This window comes from Phaenicophaeus curvirostris, chromosome 13 (assembly GCF_032191515.1).
Source record: "Phaenicophaeus curvirostris isolate KB17595 chromosome 13, BPBGC_Pcur_1.0, whole genome shotgun sequence".
In the NCBI taxonomy this organism is placed as follows: Eukaryota; Metazoa; Chordata; class Aves; order Cuculiformes; family Cuculidae; genus Phaenicophaeus; species Phaenicophaeus curvirostris.
Window position 1 is genome coordinate 13733306 of NC_091404.1, and position 17542 is coordinate 13750847.

The window sequence follows — 17542 nt, forward strand, 5'->3', positions numbered from 1 at the left end:
GAAACTCTGCCTCATGTTTGAAGCCTGTAAGAGCCTGAAAGCTTGCTGATGACTATGGAGGGGGGTTTTTGGTTCCTTTTCTCCCACTATATTGCTTAGGTTAATGAAATCCTTTCTCTCTGCTTGTAAACCTTGTGTTATTTATCACTAAAGTAATCCTTCTGCAGCTGTATTCTGATAATCGCCAAGAAGTCTTCTGAAGGCAATAACTCAGTGGGAAAGACTACTGCTGCTATCACCACAGTGCTGTAAAACAGCCAGTGTATTCTAGTAATACTCTCTGCTCCTTGTTTTGCTTTTGCCAAAGCACTGCAATTATTTTGATGACTATTGAACAAAGAATCTACAAAGAGATGTTTTCCAGTTAACCAGTACTTCCAGTAATCATACTCCTAGCTTATTACATGGAAGATTTCCTCTATTTAATTTGGCTCAAACTGCTAAAATGGACTTGGCTAAGAGCATGATTAGATGGAAAGCTTAGTGAGAAAGAGGTTTTCTTAAGCTCAGGCATTGTCACTTTTTGGAGCCTGGACAAAAGCTAGATCAAAGTTAGAAGCAGCTTGAACCAGAAGGTAAGCTCATGTTTTGCTTCAAGAGAACAGCTGGCCCTACATCTTCTGTGCTAAACAAACAAACAAATCCCAAACAAACAAACAACAAAAAAACCTCAAAACAACAGAAAAAAAAGAAAGAAACCCCCCCAAAACCCAAACTAACAGAGTATAAGTATGTGCTTCACACTAGGAACAAACTCTAATTCTGTAAAGTCTGAAGTACAATAAATGAGGTGTTTTAAAGGCATTTATCTATGTCATTGCCACGTCTCCTTAACGTGTTTTAATGTAGCAAGTCGAAACAAAATCCACTGATTTTTTGACAATGTCAGTGGGAACACCAAAATTAGCTTGAGTCTATCCGGTTTGACTGTTGGAGCCTTTCTCCCTCCTGCGCTTCAAAGCTTCTTAGCCTCACTAGTTTCCTTCCTTCACACAAAATGTCAGTGTAGAAACTTCAGAAATGCCAGCTAGGTACTCTTGAAAGGCATGAAACTGCTCTGTTCTTCAAATGTCAAAGTCAGTTACGGAGAAAGTTATTCAGGGTATGGCTGGTTAGATTTAACTTCACATCTCATCAGTTCTACGAGAATATTCAGCTGTAGATAACTCTGACTAGATCGGCAGGTAATGAGGCAGACCCATCAGCTGACATTTTTCCACAGCTGATTTTCATACAGCTTTTATTGCCTACAAGACTTTGTCTCTGGATTTCCTGGGAGCAATAAAAGGTAGAAAAGTGGTAACATGCCAGCCAGAAGAAAGAGCATCTGCCTTTCTGTCTGTGGGACTTCAAGAGCTGTGTTTGAGCTTGGCTTAGAGCAAAATTCCTGCAGCCTTGGAAGTGCTGGGCCATCTTTATTAGGTGTGTAGTTTTCTGGTTGTTGTTCCTAGGATGTATGTAAAATGGTATTGATCACCTATTTAGTAAAGTTTAGGTAGGGCTGGATGAGTTGTTAACGTGTTATCTGCCCTGTGTTCTGCTAGGACAGAGAGCTCTTAGTGGAGATCTGTCCACCTTGTGAAAAAAAATCTGTAGTGAAATAGTCTCCCAAATGTTCTGTCCCACTGCTGTTTCCCCTTTAATTAGGAAAATCCCCCAGTAACTGACCTAAATTGATTTTTCTACAAATTAAGTTGCCTTCTCCTCCTTCCTCTCCTCGCCAGGGACCATGGTTGTTTAGCATTTGGTTTGTGCTCCGATCATGCTGCCTTGAGTTCTGTCTCTGCTCTTTTCTGCTTAGGAAAAAAAAAAAAAAAGCCTTAATCTTTCAACTTCATCTCTTAAGTTGTGTTTTCTAAACCATTCATCATTCTTGTTGGTCTTCTCTAGAGCTGAGTGTGTTGCTATCTAAGCTGGACTGCATCAGTCCCAAACCAGAGCAGAACAATTGCCTTATTTGTCTTTCGGTCCTCTTTCTGCAAGTTCATCCAGAACAAATAGCTTCTCTTTCTGTGGCAACAGACTGTTGTAGAGCTGCTCCTCAGTTTGTGGCTTCCTGCGATTTGTGAGCTTTTCAGCAATCCTGCTGCCCTGTCAGTCACTCCTTACTGCAAAACTGATCTTTCCTGCCTAAGAGAAATTCTTGTCACAGTTTTATTGAATTGCGTTTTTGTTGCTTGTGTTGCAGTGCTATTTGGGAAATGGCTGTAATTTTTCCTTTTTACTCTAATTGTGTCCCTGGACATCTTTCTAACCATTCTTCCTTTGATATAATCTATGGAGTGCCTTATTTCACGTGACCAAATTGTTTAAAACCCTCATTAAAGCTGATAAACCCAACAGATTCCTGCAAAATAGCAGTGTTTACTGCCCTGCTGGGTGGTCAAGTGCTTTTCGAGTGGGTAGGTTTTTTCAGCTAGCTGCATATCCATCTCAGTGATTAACTGTTGTATTTCCTCAAGCTAATTAGAAGGACGTTGCCTCATTCAGTAGCATATCAAAAAGGAAAACCGGATTGGTTTGGCACAAACTGTTCTTGATGGCCAGTAAACAATGCAATGAAGGGATAAAAATTGTTTACTTTGTTCCAGGATTGCCCTAGGGATAAAAGTTGAACAAATGGACCAATAATTTCTTGGATGCTTCATTTCTGAAGACAAAAAATACGTTTGTCCTTCGAAGACTTCAGTTTGCTGCAGGCCTCAAGGAAAATAGCTCATGTTTCAGGTTGCATTAGTGTTTAGATCGTTATGTGCTGAAGAATTAGTAAGTCTATGCCGATCTGAAGATGTCCACTTTATCTGAGTGTTCTCCAGACTGTCTGGATGTGTGTTTATTTGCTTGTTAAAGTTAATTTGCTCTGGTCATAGATAATCCTTTAGAAATTCAGAAGAAGGAAATAATGACTGCACCAAGCTTCACTGCAGCTCATTCTGATCTCTCCCATTGGGTCGTGAGCCTGCACTTCATCTTCCTTTAGCATGTAGGGTATCCAAAGGCTCTTTTCTTGTCTGTTTTGTCTCCTGTTAATCATGACTCATGTTAGCCTGTTGCTTTCATGCCCTCAGTCATGCTGGAAGCTGTGGTTCAAGAGCCTGGTGGAGTGAGAGCTGAAGGACAGAGGAAGGGCACGCTCAGAGCAAATAAGAGGCATCAGTGCTCACCGAGATAGTGACCACAAATTACAGCACATACAAAACAGGCTGTGTTGTCTCTGCCTGCCAAGCCAGGCTTTTCCTTCTGGCCTTTTGTCCTCATTACTCTACCAAATATGGTACAAGTGCCTGGGATGCAGAGCCCTGCCAGCTTGCACGTCAACCTGTTCTGAAGTGTAGCTTTGCTCTGCTAAGAGTGCTCTCAAAGGTGGTTTGGTGTCACTCCTAAATAGTTTTCAGGCTTGTTTTCTTTACATGCCATGTATTTCTGCACACTCATCAACAGTAAATTTAAAATTGTTTAAGAAAGATATTTAAAAGTGCACATAACGCAATTTTTTTGTTTGCTTGTTTTGCTCTGTTGCTGTACTCTTGAAGTAGAACAAAAATGGGAAGTGGACTTGAAAAACAGCAGCCAGAGAGTTCAGGAGGGCTCTGTTGTGCTCAACTAAGATGCACGGTAATAGTTTTTCAACTTCTTAGGCAATTTCATGGTACTGGTGTTTAAATGGTTTTATTTACACATGCAACTTTTTATTTTATCTGTAAGTGGGGTAGGTGTATGGCAGCCTCTTTTAATGCACATGAGTCTTGTAGTGTTCATTTTATTTATACAAAGACTTCTAGAGCTGCAAGTGTACTGTAATGATAGGGTGGTCCGTGTAGATTTGTGGATGTTTGTAGCACTGGGATTAGAGTGGATACCTCTCCCTGGGTGACAGAGGTGTACTTTACACAACCTGAAGTTGATTCAGCTGTTGTACAGCTTTGTTTCGTCTTGAGGAAATGTAACACCCTGTCTGGGATTGGGAAATGTAATTTTATAATTTTTTTTTTTTTTAAGCAACAAGGAAGCAGCCAAGAGGTTCAGTGTTAGCAGAGAGCAGACCTTCCCCAAACTTTTTTTCCCTCCTACAGGCCCAGGCAGGCAGTCCAGAAAGGGATGCAGTGCTGGCTGGTTCAGAGCAGAAGTAGCTATAATGTTCCCAGCCCCATCAACTGAGAAGCAGCTGAGGATCTTGCTCCCATCTCGCTCTGCTCAGCCTGGGCCAGCCAGGGCAGGGAGTTGGAAGCAGCTGAGCTCCACTTGCTGCAGCCCTGCAATTCCTCCCTGGGAATCCCAGGGTGCTCTCCCCAAGGTACGGCTGCTCCCAGGCTTTCAGCTTTTCCTCCTGTCTATACTGACCCAGCTCTTTAACATCAGTGTGCAAGGGAGAAATTTTCCTCTTGTAATGGGATTAAAGTGTCTTTCTTGAATGACCTGGAATATGACCATGATTCTCTTCATACTTGAATAACAGACATGACAGAGTGAAGGCGTTTTCTGAATGATTTTATAAATATGCTTCTGCTTATATTGTCCTTCTGCTACGTTTATCTCCTCACTTGTCAGTTGTATTTCCACTTCTATTTCTTGCTAGGGAAGATAACATGCTTATTCCGCAAGCTTACTTTCTTCAGCATGCATAGCTTATGATACAAGGATGGACTTTTCAGCAGATCCTCTTACCGAGCCCCCTGCTGCTATTGTGAGTTGTGTGCGGCCTCTACAGGAATTGCTACACACTTAATGTTTTTAATGTATTGCTTAACTGTTATGAGATGCCTCCGAATGAGTGAGAGAGGCAATTAAGGAAACTCACTGTCACATGTAAGCTAAAACAATGCATTTTATTTTGTGGTCCTGTTTTGAATCTTGAGTAGCAGGACTAAAAGCTTCTACTTTATCAGGGGGAAAAAAAAAAAATAATACCAACTCTTTTTAAAGCTAAATCCAGATAAAATTGAAAGCTTTGCATGTTGTATCTCCAAGAAGCACAGAATCCAAACTGACCTATTGGGATTGATACAACACAGATACAAGTGGTCACATCATATTGGTATTTTTTTTCCTGCCTTCTTTGCCTTTTAGGTGCAATCATGTAGTTCCTGGCTCTCCCTTAACAATAACAAAGTTTAAAGCTGTGCTTTCTAGGGGAACGCGCAGCTATCTATCTCCAGGACATGGAGCTGTTGGAAAATGTCAAGCACTTCAAGATTTATGGCAGGCCCTGGTGTTTCTTGCACCTCGTTTACAGGTGCTTGGAGGCAAGGCTGTTGCCAGCTGCAACTTGGATGTGTCTGTAGTTATTAATGCTGGAGGATAACTGGGTCCTGGGGAGAGCTCAGGCTCCTGTTACATTTTATTTTCATAGCTCAGAGAGTGGACAGGGAGAATGGTGTCATACTTTCCACGCCAGAGAAAAAGGCTGTAAGCACTGAAACCAATGAAGCCTTGATTCGTGCAGGTTTATGCTGTGCAGTCCCTCACAGCCTCTTGGCAGCCAGGAGATGTACTGTAGTCCTTTGCCTGGGATACATTCATAGGGCTTATCCCTCTCCCATCTTCACAAGCTGAATGTAGATCCATGGAGGAGCCCTTTCAGCCCTTAAACAAAGTCAGCTGGAAATGGCCCAAAGGTCCAAAAATTATTCTGGTGAGGAGGGGAAGCACTCAGTGTCCCACCTGCATCTCCAAAAAGTCATGTTTATGCAAGAAGTGGCAACATAATGTTTGGATGTGAACTGGTGTGTGTGGTTGCAAGGTGACCAGTGGCAAGAGAATCGTTAGACAAGCCTGGAGATGCCACCACCAGCATCACCCATGGGGAGTTTTTGTCATGCATGCATTTGGGATGCTTCTGTGGCTGGTTTGGGTTTTGCTGCTGTTGGGGGAAGGTTGATTTGTTTCTTGGGGTTTTGGTTTTGGGGTTTTTTGGTGTGGGGATTTTTGGTTTTGGGGTTCTTTTTGTTACACAGATCTTTAACAGGGCATTTGGCTGCAGCCCAGCGAGCTGCCTGCAGCAGACACTGGGGGGCAGGGCTGCCCCGCAGACCCGTCCTGCCCGGGACACCCGAGCATCCTCCTGTCCCCTCCGCATCGGGCACCCCCTGGGAGAAGGCAACGAAGCTGGGGAAGGACCTGGAGACCAAGCCTTAGGAGAGGCGGCTGAGGGAGCTGGGGTTGTTTAGCCCGGAGAAATGAGGCTGGGGGGAGATCTTATCTGTCTCTGTAACTACCTGAAAGGAGGTTGTAGGGAGGTGGGTGCTGGTCTCTTCTCCCAAGTAACAAGTGATGGGATGAGACAAAACAGCCCCAAGTTGCACCAGGTTAGGTATCAGGAAAAACTTCTTCACCAAAAGGGTTTTCAAGTAGTGGAACAGTCAGCCCAGGGAGCTGGTAGACTTAGCATCCCTGGAGGTATTTAAAAGACCGGTATACTAGGTGCTCAGGGACATGGTTTAGTAGTGGATAGGAACAGTTGGACTTAATCTCCAAGGTCTTTTCCAACCGAACAATTCTATGCATGCCCAGGCAGCCCAGCCCTGCACATTCCCTGGCACCCCCAGTGCGCCCCTAGCCCCTAACCCCAGGCATTCCCAGGCACCAGCAGCCCTGTGGCTATTGGCACCACCAGGCTGGATGTGCAGGTGTGCTTTGGGTGGGCAAGAGTGCTTGGGGGATGCAGGTGTGCTCCAAGGTGTATGTGTGTACTCCAGGGCATGGCCAGAATGGGGGTCAATGCTGGGAGCTTGCCTTGGCAGACTGATTTTTTGAAGTCTTGAGTAGAGGGATTTTGAATGAACTGGAGGATGTCTGGCTGTGAGGGTTTAACAGCTCTAAGAACAAGCTGTTAGGGTGGTGAGGCACAGAACAGGTTGCTCAGAGAGGTAGTGGATGCCCTGTCCCTGGAGATGTTCAAGACTAGGCTGGATGAGGCTTTGAGTGACCTGATCCAGTGGAAAATGTCCCTGCTTATGGCAGTGGGATTAGAACTAGATAATCTTTAATGTCCCTTCCTACCCAAACCATTCTGTGATTTTATGAACTTCTCAGGGACCTTCTGTCTGGGAATGTCCTTGGTCTACAGTCTCCTGTCAACCTCCTGTTCTTGTGCAGGAGTCCTCTTGTGATTCCCACTTATCCAGTCGCCCACAACACTCATCTAGGCACTTCAGCATCACCCTAAGAGACCAGAAGGGTCTTTGGTCAAGGTGCACCTGCCAGGAGCTGCCTACTGATCCATCTCCTGAGATTTAATACTTTTTAAGCAAACACAGTGGGTGAGAGTTTCCTATGTCTGCATTACCCAGGAGTTAACCACTGCCAGGAGCAGGTCTCATGTTCCCTCTTACAGAGAGGGCTCTTGCAGCCACCTTTGATCCTTGCTCCCAGACAATAGTAAGTCTCTGATACTTCAACAAAATCTGTTTTTCTTGTTTTAACTGAATTTTTGTTTTCTAATAAGCAGGACCAAGCAGCCTGTGACCTCTGGCAGCTATTCTCAGAGGTGTGACCATGTGCTACATCCTGCTGTAGGGCTGCCAGTACCAGAAGATGAGCACTGAGCACTGTGGTTGTGCAGCACATGACACCCATAAAGCCTCTTCTGCCAGCACACACTTCTCCCCCATCAGCACGTTACCTCTGAACTGTGGGCTCCCCTTGGACTGCAGGCATCCAGCACTAGGAACCAGGGAAGCATCCATCAACCGGGAACAAATGTGAGGTTTGCTGCTGCCACATTAAGAGAAATTGGTGCAACGGGACAAATGAATAAGAAAGGACCTGGGGCTGCTCCACCAGGACAGCCTGAGTTGGTAAATGTATAGGCTTGGGTATTCCCTCAGAGGTAGAGCAGAATGCTCAGGCCCTATTTGAAAGCCTGAGATAAGAGAGAAGGGTGAAGTTTTATTAATAACCCACTAATGACCATCTCTTTGGTGTTTCCTGAAAACGTTGTATGTCGGCTTTGCCTCGTCTGTTGGGGAGTGCTCTGATGTCAGCAGCCAAGAAATCCTGCTGAACCGGCCTGACTTGCAAATGAATGAAAGTCAGCTAATCTGCTGCCTTATCTCTCCTCCACCCCCAAACTGCCACCCACTGCAGGCATCAGAGGGAAGCTAATTGACTCCTGAGCTTCCTCTTCCTGCACAGACACCTCGGGTGACTTCGGTTTATTTCTCTCATTTTTGTTTCCTAAACAAATTGACTTCAAAGGCAGTGCTGGTGTCAGTGTTATGTGATAAATATCTACCAAATAACTAGGGGAGAGGCCTTGCTCCACCAGGTGCTCACTGCCTCTTCAGGAGATGGGCTTTCAGTTTTGCTGGTTGTAGTTTTGTTGCCTCTTCCAGATAACCAAGGTTAACGCTGGGCAAGGACATCAGTTGCTGCTCTGCTTCCCACGTTTCTCTTGTTCTCCCAAAGCAGAGGAAACTGGAGACACTTGTGTGGAATGGCTTTCCAGGACAGGACCTTTGCATGGCACTGTTCTTCAGAGTGTCTCTTGCAATGAGAATGGCAGATACCCCTGAGAATGGACCCCTGGTTGGGAGCTGGTCTGGAAAGGGAGGCTCCGATCTCCACATGACCTGACCCAATAAGGTATGACTCTGACCCTTCCCTTGTCCTCTTCCATCCTGTAGAGTGCTGGGCCAGACTTGCTGGAGGCACGATAGAAACTTGGAGCGAGGTGGGAGATGCTGAGCATCACCTGTGGCAAACCGCAAGGAGAGGTACACCCAGGTCTGCACCCATGGAGGCAGGTGTCAAAAACCAGTCCAGGGCAAAGAGTCACCCATGTTGGACCCCAAGGAACCCCCCAGGGCCTTTCTGTGCTGTGGCCTGCTCTTCAGGTCCCTCCCTGGCACAGGCTGAGGAAATAACCAGGACAAAACTGAAAGGCTGAGGAAGCTGTGGGATGCATCAGGGTGTTTATTGCAGTGATGGAAAGCAGGGGCTGCGGGCCATGCATACAAATATTTGCATACCTGCGCGTAAGCTTTGGTGTTTCATTTTGACAGAGCACCAGCAGTGATGTCCACCTGGCACAAATAGCTCCGAATGCTACAAGAGCACCAGCATGGGCACATTCCGAATGGAAGAAGGGGAGGTGCTGGAGCTGATAGCAGAAGTATAGTGATCAAAGTGGGTTAAATGGGATCCACCTATACAGGCACCACTGGAGTACAGCAAAACATCTACTGAAACCACCTACAGAAACCCCCATGCAGAGTGTTGGGGAAATCCAGGGGAAGTACTACAGCCACAGGTGAGGTTCAGTGTGGTCCCTGTCACAGCACGGCAGCACTGGATAGTCTGGGCTGCAGAGCCCTGGTGGGGACAGGGAGGTATTGGATGGGAAGCAGGATATGCTAGCAGGCCCTTACCTGCCCACCAAAACATGTCACATCAGATAGGGAAGCACCAGGAGAGACTTCCACCTACCTGAGCTATAAATAATGAGCTGAATGCAGCCATACAGCAAGGCTGCAGCAGTGCTGTGTCTGTCTAGCCTGAACATGATGAGTTCCTGGTGACACCACCCGTGCCAGGAGCAGGAGGACTAGGAAGGATACAGGCACGGGGGCCACTGGGACTTGGTGTGAGGAATCCCAGCATTCTGGTGAGGGCAAACCCATGGCTCCTGAGGGTCTGTATCATGCTGTGCATCTCTGCCAGAGGTGCTGCTGGGCATGTCCCTGCTCCCTCTACAGCCCTACACCAGAGAACAAGGCGGTTTCCACCCCCTTTACCTACCACATCAGGGAGAAGTGAAAGAAAGCACTACAGATCAAAACATAGTCACAGTGGTTGTCCATCCCTGAGGTAGTATGACCTTGCCAACAGCAGGCAGTTCAAAACCTGCTCATGAGGTTGGGACAAGCCAGCCAGGAATGCATCTATCGGAGCAGCTGCAAACCACCAGGCTGCAGGATTGGGAAGATGTGCCAGAGAAGACATCAAGGATAATAAACTGGACAGGTGGGACGCTCCTAATCCCTGGGGCATCAGACCAAACATCTGATGGCTAGGCCTGTTTCTCGGGGCTTGATGCTGCTTCCGAGGAGCTCATGGCTGCAAAAAGGTTTTGGGAAGCAGATGAAGCAGAAACCTCCATGGACTGTTACTATGTTGGGTCAGCCTGGGTAAGTTACTTGTCCTTTCTGATCTTACACTTACAGATCAGTGACCCATCTTCCCCTGGGAGCTAGCAAGGGAGGGAAAGCACTCTGCAGGGTTTCCTCTCCTTGGCATTAGGATGTAGGGTAGGGAGGACAGTTGAAGGCAGCTGCTCAAGCTACCCAGCAGCACCCACACCAGTCCCTCATCTCCACATCAGTGGCACAGGTGCAGGCACTGTGGGCAGACAGCAGTGATGGAGCTGAGATGCCACATACACCCCATTCTGCTCACTGGGCCCTGATGCCCAGACTGTTACCTTCTTCCACCGTTTACATTTTTTTCTGTTATTTAGCCTGCTTCTGAAAATCACTTCATTTATTTGTTTGTTTTTGCTATGCGTGCCTATGTGGCCTAGGCCAACCTGTTCATCCTTTTGGTTTATGCAAACCCTTCCAGGAGGCTGGCTTGCTCCCTTTCTCTGCGAGTTGATGTTTAGCCAAGTCAAGCATTATTTTGCTATAATCTTTCTGCATTGGCACTGTTGCCCTTGAGCCTTCCCTCTTCTCCTTTTTTCAGTCTGTCAGCATCTTCCTTGACTTGTCCTGCCATGAGCACAGGCTTTTCAAGGTGACGCTGTGCTTCGTGTCTGTCCTGTTTGGCTTGCACAGACTCCTAGATCATCTGTGGTCTTCAGCCCACGTTGTGGTATGGGTAGAAAGCCAGAAATTCTGCTAGAGTAAGCTCCAATGCAATCCTGTACATTTTCAATGTGATCCATAAATTGCTGTTGAAATAGTAGGATGGTATAGTCTTGCTTTCCTTTGAGTTCAAAGAGGAGAAGATAGGTGCGGGAGAGGGGGAATGGAAACAGAACAGATGCCCTGTGGTGCTGCATAGGAGCAATAATCATAGAATCATAGAATAACCAGGTTGGAAGAGACCCACCGGATCATTGAGTCCAACCGTTCCTATCAAACACTAAACCATGTGCCTTAGCACCTCGTCCACCCGTCCCTTAAACACCTCCAGGGAAGGGAACTCAACCACCTCCCTGGGCAGCCTGTTCCAGTGCCCAATGACCCTTTCTGTGAAGAATTTTTTCCTAATGTCCAGCCTAAATCTCCCCTGGTGGAGCTTGAGGCCATCAGCACTGGGCAGAATTACAGCGTGTCAAATTTTCTTTCTTTAAATTGTAAAAATGAACAGTTCTTCTTGCAAGAACACACAGCTCTGCTGGGTTCGTTTCCTCCCTGGGGTTACAAAATCTGCTCCCAGGCCTTCGCCCAACAGTCTGAGCTGCAAAGGCAAAACCTTGCTCCGGTGGGCTGCTCTAATGGTGGGAGAGTTTTCAGGGAGTTTACTATAATGTTACAAAGGAAGAATGAGCCCATCTTTTCACAGCTTTGTTGTGCGTTTTGTCCTGCGTGCCATAAATACAACTTTGGTCCGTAAAATCAGTGTATGAAATAAGGTTAGTCGCAGGACTTCCTGGCAAAGCAGCTCATAAACAAGCTTTCCTCACTTCCCTCTTATGAAAGTTCAGCTCTCCTCTGTGGCGCTGACTTCTTTGTTTATCTCTTCTCCCACTTTTCCCCTGACTCCCATTAGTATCTGAGTCAGTCTAGTAAACATTTCACCCTGTGGCAGCCTCTCCAAACATAGCAGGAACATCAGGCTCTGGAGTGCACTTGACACATCTCCAGGAGTCCCTTTCTCACTCTCTGGTAGGTTGTTTTGCTGTGTTGCTCATTCACATGTCCAGAAAGAGGGAACCAATGGTCCGTGTATTCTGCAGCTCGTTAGCAGTGAATGGTAATAGGGTCTGCAATGCTTCCTCTTCCCTTTCTCACTCATATCCTCCTTGTACTTTAACCTTTGCAGTGACAGTTTCCTGGGCTGACTGTGCTGCTCAGCCTCTGCTGGTAGACGGTGGTACATACTTAAGTCTCACTATTATTTGTTTTGCTTAAAAATACGCCCACTTTCCTGGGTACAAAGTTGGTCAAGCAGTAGCATACACCAACTGTTGTTTTGTAGATGCAGCCTTCTAGCACACAGGTCACACTGTCACCATCATGGCATTTACAGTCTCACCAGTAGCCTTGCTGGCCTTGATCTACGTATCTGTCTGACTTCCTCATCAGCACAAGGAATAAGTGTACGTAGAAGTTAGATTAGATAGAGGAGAGCTTCCAAAGCAGCCGGGAGAGATGTGTATTTATGAGTCATTTGCTCTGTTCTTGCTCCTAGTTGGTAGAAAGTTGACTCAGTACACACAGGGTTATACTGGAAATTTCCCTTCCTTGCTGCAACTTCTGTCATTGAATGCACTTAGGTGCATGCAGCTCACCATGCCGGTACCTCAGCCTCACCCATTCATCCAGATAGACACTAGCCCTTGCAGAGTTGTTTTGCCTACAAGGCTCTGCCTGTACCAGGTTGATTGCTGGATGGGGATTGAGAATTGTCAACTCTGTCATCTCCCCGTTTGCCCCCACAGCTAGTCACAGCGTGCTGGCAGCTCTGTTGGTTTGCAGTGTTGCTTGAGGCTTCATTTTCTGGAACCAAGAATTGTGAAGGCAGGAAAACTTCCAGATCACCTTACTTACACATTCAAATGGAGACGAAAACCTAGCAGGATTTTCTGGTAGCTCTGTTTCCTTTTTCTTTCTGTTATCCTTTTACTGTATCTTGCTGTACAAGCAGCAAAACTCTAAACTGTCCTCATGTCAGCTTCTCAGTGCCCTCTCTTTCCCTCTTACTGTCCTTTTTGAAGTCTTGAGCACCTGATATTCTCTACACAGGAGCAACCATCTGTGATGTCTAGCAGTGCACCTGAAGTCAGATGCCTGCTGTTGTCAAGTGACAGCCCAAGTAGGACACAGATGTTTAGCCTCATTTCCCACAATCCAGTGGGTTGTGGACATTTTTCCAAGAGATTTGTTCCATTCCCTCCTCTTGCTCAAGTTCCCTTTTAACAACCAACTCAATGTAGCAAGTCTTTTATGCAAACAGCAGTTTCCTTTTGAAGCTCTCAGTGAAGGCTGTGTTTGTCACTTAGTGCTCTGGGAGGAATTTGGGTAAACTGGACCAAAGACAAAAATCTCTCTGTTCCCTCTCCCAGAAAGGTATCAGATTGCTGCATTTCATATGCATTTCTGTTCTGAGAAGGAGCTCAGTAACAGTGGTATTGTCTGGCTGTCCCTTCACATGGATTCCCAGCTCAATCACATCCAATTCACTCATTAAAAAGACTCATTGTCATTGTTACTAAGTTCCATCTAGAGGCTCAGGTGGGTCTCCATGAGCCAAGCTGTTCTCCTCCCCCTACCAAGGGATTATCATCAATAGCAGAGGGTATACATGATAAATGCAGCACTTGGGTCCACCTGCTGTGACAAGTAATATTGTGCCAATGGTTAGAGCTCACTGCCCTGTTTAGATTTGGCTCACTGTTGGGTCACAGTGCTGCCTCTGCAGGGTTATAGGAGTGCAAACCTAGAAATGGGGAGGGAAGAGCTTTGCATTTAACATCCCAGTTCTGTCTTGCAGAAGCTGCAGGCAGAGGCAGACATGATAGGTCTCTGTCTACCTCGACTGCTTCTCAGGAAATGGGATGTTAACGGAGAACCATCAAACACACATCTCCCCTTGCATGGGCTCCAGTGCTTTTCCACAGCTGCATTCTGCTTCTTTCTTCCTCTTGCTTCATTAAGGCAACTGGGATGAAACCATCTGTGGACTGAGATGATAAGCACATGCCCCATCTGTGTGGAAGGAGCTGTGGTGCTTGCTGCCATCTCTTCTTATCCACCAGCATCACTGCAGGAGCGGGTGATTTCCGAGCTGTATTTCTCCAAGGGAACTATGGAATTATTTCTAGCTTAGACCAAAGTTTTCTCTTCTGAGTGCTCCCCACCAGCCTGTTTTCAGCAGGTACTGATAGTTGTGATGTGCCAGGAGCCCTTGGAGAGCTGCCCGTGCATTTTGTGAGCCCTGTTGCCACGATACTGAATGTAGAGCAGATGTTTATTTCAACAGTGATGGCTTTGACTCCTTTTCAACTTTTCTCTCAGTCTGCCATTGTGTGTGAATACTTCTTCCCGGGAGCCAAGCGCTGTCAAGGCCCAACAGGCAGGCGTTGTTGCTGCAGCCAGCATGGAGGGGAATGGGGTTGAGAGGCATGTGGCAGAGCGGCACAAAGCAAGCTGGTGGCCCTGGCCTCTCAGGAGGGATGGTGGAGGCTCTGGAGAGACTAGCTGAAAATGGGTGTGCATTTGCATGCACGTCTCTGTATGCATGCACCTGTATGTGTGCACGTACATGTGTTTGTGTGGCTTCATTTTGTTGCTGAAAGCCTGGCAAGGCTGGGAAAAAGCAGTCTCCTGCTCACAGCTAGTACTCCCAGCACTTCATTTGTCTCTGTTTCCTCACAGTTGTCTTCATCAAATCATCGCTGCCTTGCTGCAGACCTGGACCAGCGTGGCTAGGGGCTGAGCTGATGAGACCACCTCTTGTTGAGAGCAATAGAAGCCAGACACTGAAAAAGATTGAAGATGTAGTACAAAAAGGTAAGGAGATCCCTTTCTTTAGGACAGTAATTCCAGGTGAGAACTACTGAAAAGACATACAACTTTTTCCTGAGTGTAGTTTTTCTCTTTTTCTTTTCCCCTTCCTTTTATTTCCTCCCTAGTTTTCCCATTGGAATCTTTTAAAAAGTACCTCTTTCTTTCCTCTTTTCTCTCTCTCCTGTAACCTTTCTTGCCTCTTTCTCCCCACCCTTTTTTTTGATGCTGGCAGAAGTGGGTGCTAGGAGCAGCCTGCCCCCACAAGCACCCTGCCTGGGGCTATCAGCATCATACCCCTTTGGAGCTGGTGCTTTGTTAGTCTAGGAATTCCACCAGAACCAGCTCCTTGTTGGTGTTTCCTTATATAGAAATGTTTTTAATTCTATAAATACTCTATGTATTTTACCCCCAGAAGACCCCAAACACTTAAAAATGGTTGTACTGGCTATGCAAAGATGCTGTGCTGGTGGGGCTGGCATTATGTTTGCCTAGTGGCAGGGCCTCTCACTCACTTCCTTCACCCCTTCCACTGTCGTGGCCAAACTGGTTTTTGGTATTCCAAGAGTGCAAGCTTTGCTGAAATTTTGGTTTCCTGCTAAGCATCAGAGCTCTTATTTACTCTTATTTAAAAGAGTGAAACATATTTCCAAGCAGGGAGAATATATTAGAACATTATTTAATATTCTGTGATGTTAAACTACTCTCTGTGTGTGCATATGGGTTTTTTTAATAGGTGGAATTGTAAGTAAAGTATATTTGTAATAAAGAGGTCAGAAACACAACAGTAAGCGCATTTCACGTTGCAATCTCAGACACACAGGACTATCCTAGAGAAGACTGGCTTCTTTAAGCCAAATACTATATTGAAATAAAAAGTTAACCAGTACAAGAATCTTTTCGTGACAAAGGTGGAAAGTTTGCCCTTGAACTTGTGAGAAGTCCAGTCAATTTGTCATAATCCTTAGTTATGTAGTGACTCACCATTCACCACTCTGGTCCAATACACAGTCACTATTAGCTTAGTACCTGTGTGAAGACAACCTAGCAATCTTTTATTTTTTTTTTCCTGTTACAGAAAACTAAAGCTTATGAAGAACTCCCAGGAAAGAAATGAAACTGCTATGAACTCATCTAGTACCATGGGCACCAAGCCTACTGGTCCCGTTAGCAAGCAGCTCTGCCTACCAGTGCAGGGCAGTTCTCCCTGCCTCAGCTGGGTACTGGTTGGCCAGACGTTAACCCTCCAGGTTGAAACTTCAACATGGGAACAGGCCCAGCATGTGAGAACAAAGTCCATCTACCACAGCAGCTCATCTCTAGCTGGAGCCAGTGGCAGGGGCTGATAGGGAAGCACCTGAGAATGGAGTGAGGGGGGCAATGCTTGCACTTGCCTGCAGGGGTTTGCAGCTCACATACTTCCTCAACCAGAGGTGCTAGTTTTATAAACAGTATTTCCCAATGTTGTTTTTTTTCTTCCATTGAATTGTCCAGTCACTTTTGGCCTGTAGCAAGGCATTGCACACTTAACTATATCCTGTGTGAAGAAGTACCTGCTTTTGTTTGTTTTGAACTTGGCACCTGCTTGTTTGATTTAATGATCCTCAGCTCTTGCATTGAAGATGGTGAACCAGGCTCCCTCACCCACCTTTCCCATCTTAGGCATTTACCTCAGCCTGGTTGTTTTCCTTAGAAGTACAGGGAGTGTCAATTATAAAATAGTTTAGCTATTTCTAAGAAGATTGCAGGAAGATGTATCATTTTGCTCTGCTAAGAAATACCATTTTGCCCCTTGCTTTTGAGAGAGGACGTGGAATGTGGTAAAGTCATCATCCTTTTGTCAAGGATGTGCCACTGTTGTTTTCTGGAGAAAATGCACAGGTTGGCCATATTATGTGCAAAATCTCCATTTATGAACACTTAGTTGACACTGGCAGACTTTGGAAACTCAATTATCTAAATAATCCAGTTGTGCTGAAGGAGCTCCTTGCACCAGCTGTCCTGCAGAATGACTGCACTGGCTCTTCTGGAGAATTACAGAGCTGGAGGTGGCTTTTGCCACCCAAGTCTCCTGGTGGCCTGGGATTGCTGTCACCATGCTGGGAACAAGGGGAACCTCTTCTTTACGTCCTGGCACTCACCTGCTGCAGAAGGCTGGAAACAGCCATGTCCAAAGTGCAGAGGCAACGGGGAAGGTCAGTTGGATGCTGCAGGAGCTGGGAAATGATGGGAGGCAAAGAGGATGGATACGGCATGGAAAGGAAAGTGGACAGCAAAAGTGGATGTGTGATGATACTGTTTCTTGTCTGGCTGCAAGGCTTTATAATTTAAAATTTTTAACTGCATATAGAAGTATCAAAGCTGTAAATATGGGATTGGGGAGAGCTACGTTGATCTCCCGTGTTAGTGAGTATCAGTAGTTTCTAGTGGTAGTGCTGGAAATTCTGCAGCTGCTGAGTAAGTTGTGTCGATGACAAAGTGATTTCCCTAATGCCTGTGAATTGGAGATGAATTTATGTCAAATAACAGGGATATTATAACTTTGCAAAACCGTTTTCATTCTTCCTTTTACATCTTTTCTCATTAATAGAATAAATATGCAGCCTTTTTTTCCCCCTCATCCCAGTCACCTTTTAACCTTCACAACATCTTTGGTGGGGTATTTAAAATGTAAAAAATGAAAGGCATTGATTTTTACCAATTTGGGATGCTGTATTTCACTTTTATATGATAACACGTTAGCTGCGCTACGTGTAGACTTGATACATAGAAACTGTGTGTCGCATTTCCTAAGCAGATGTGTGAATCTGATGTGGTCTTTGCTAACGATGAGTTCACATCAGCTTTGCTGGAACTACATCAGACATCCACTC

The 17542-nt window shown here is 45.8% G+C and overlaps 1 long non-coding RNA gene across 1 annotated transcript; it reads left to right on the plus strand.

The window, feature by feature from the left end:
* The first annotated feature begins 14061 nt into the window (after positions 1–14061).
* LOC138726323 (uncharacterized) lies at positions 14062–16571 on the plus strand. Its single transcript, XR_011338425.1, has 3 exons — positions 14062–14373; positions 14541–14711; positions 15748–16571. It is a non-coding gene; the product is annotated as an uncharacterized lncRNA (long non-coding RNA).
* Positions 16572–17542: the final 971 nt, after the last annotated feature.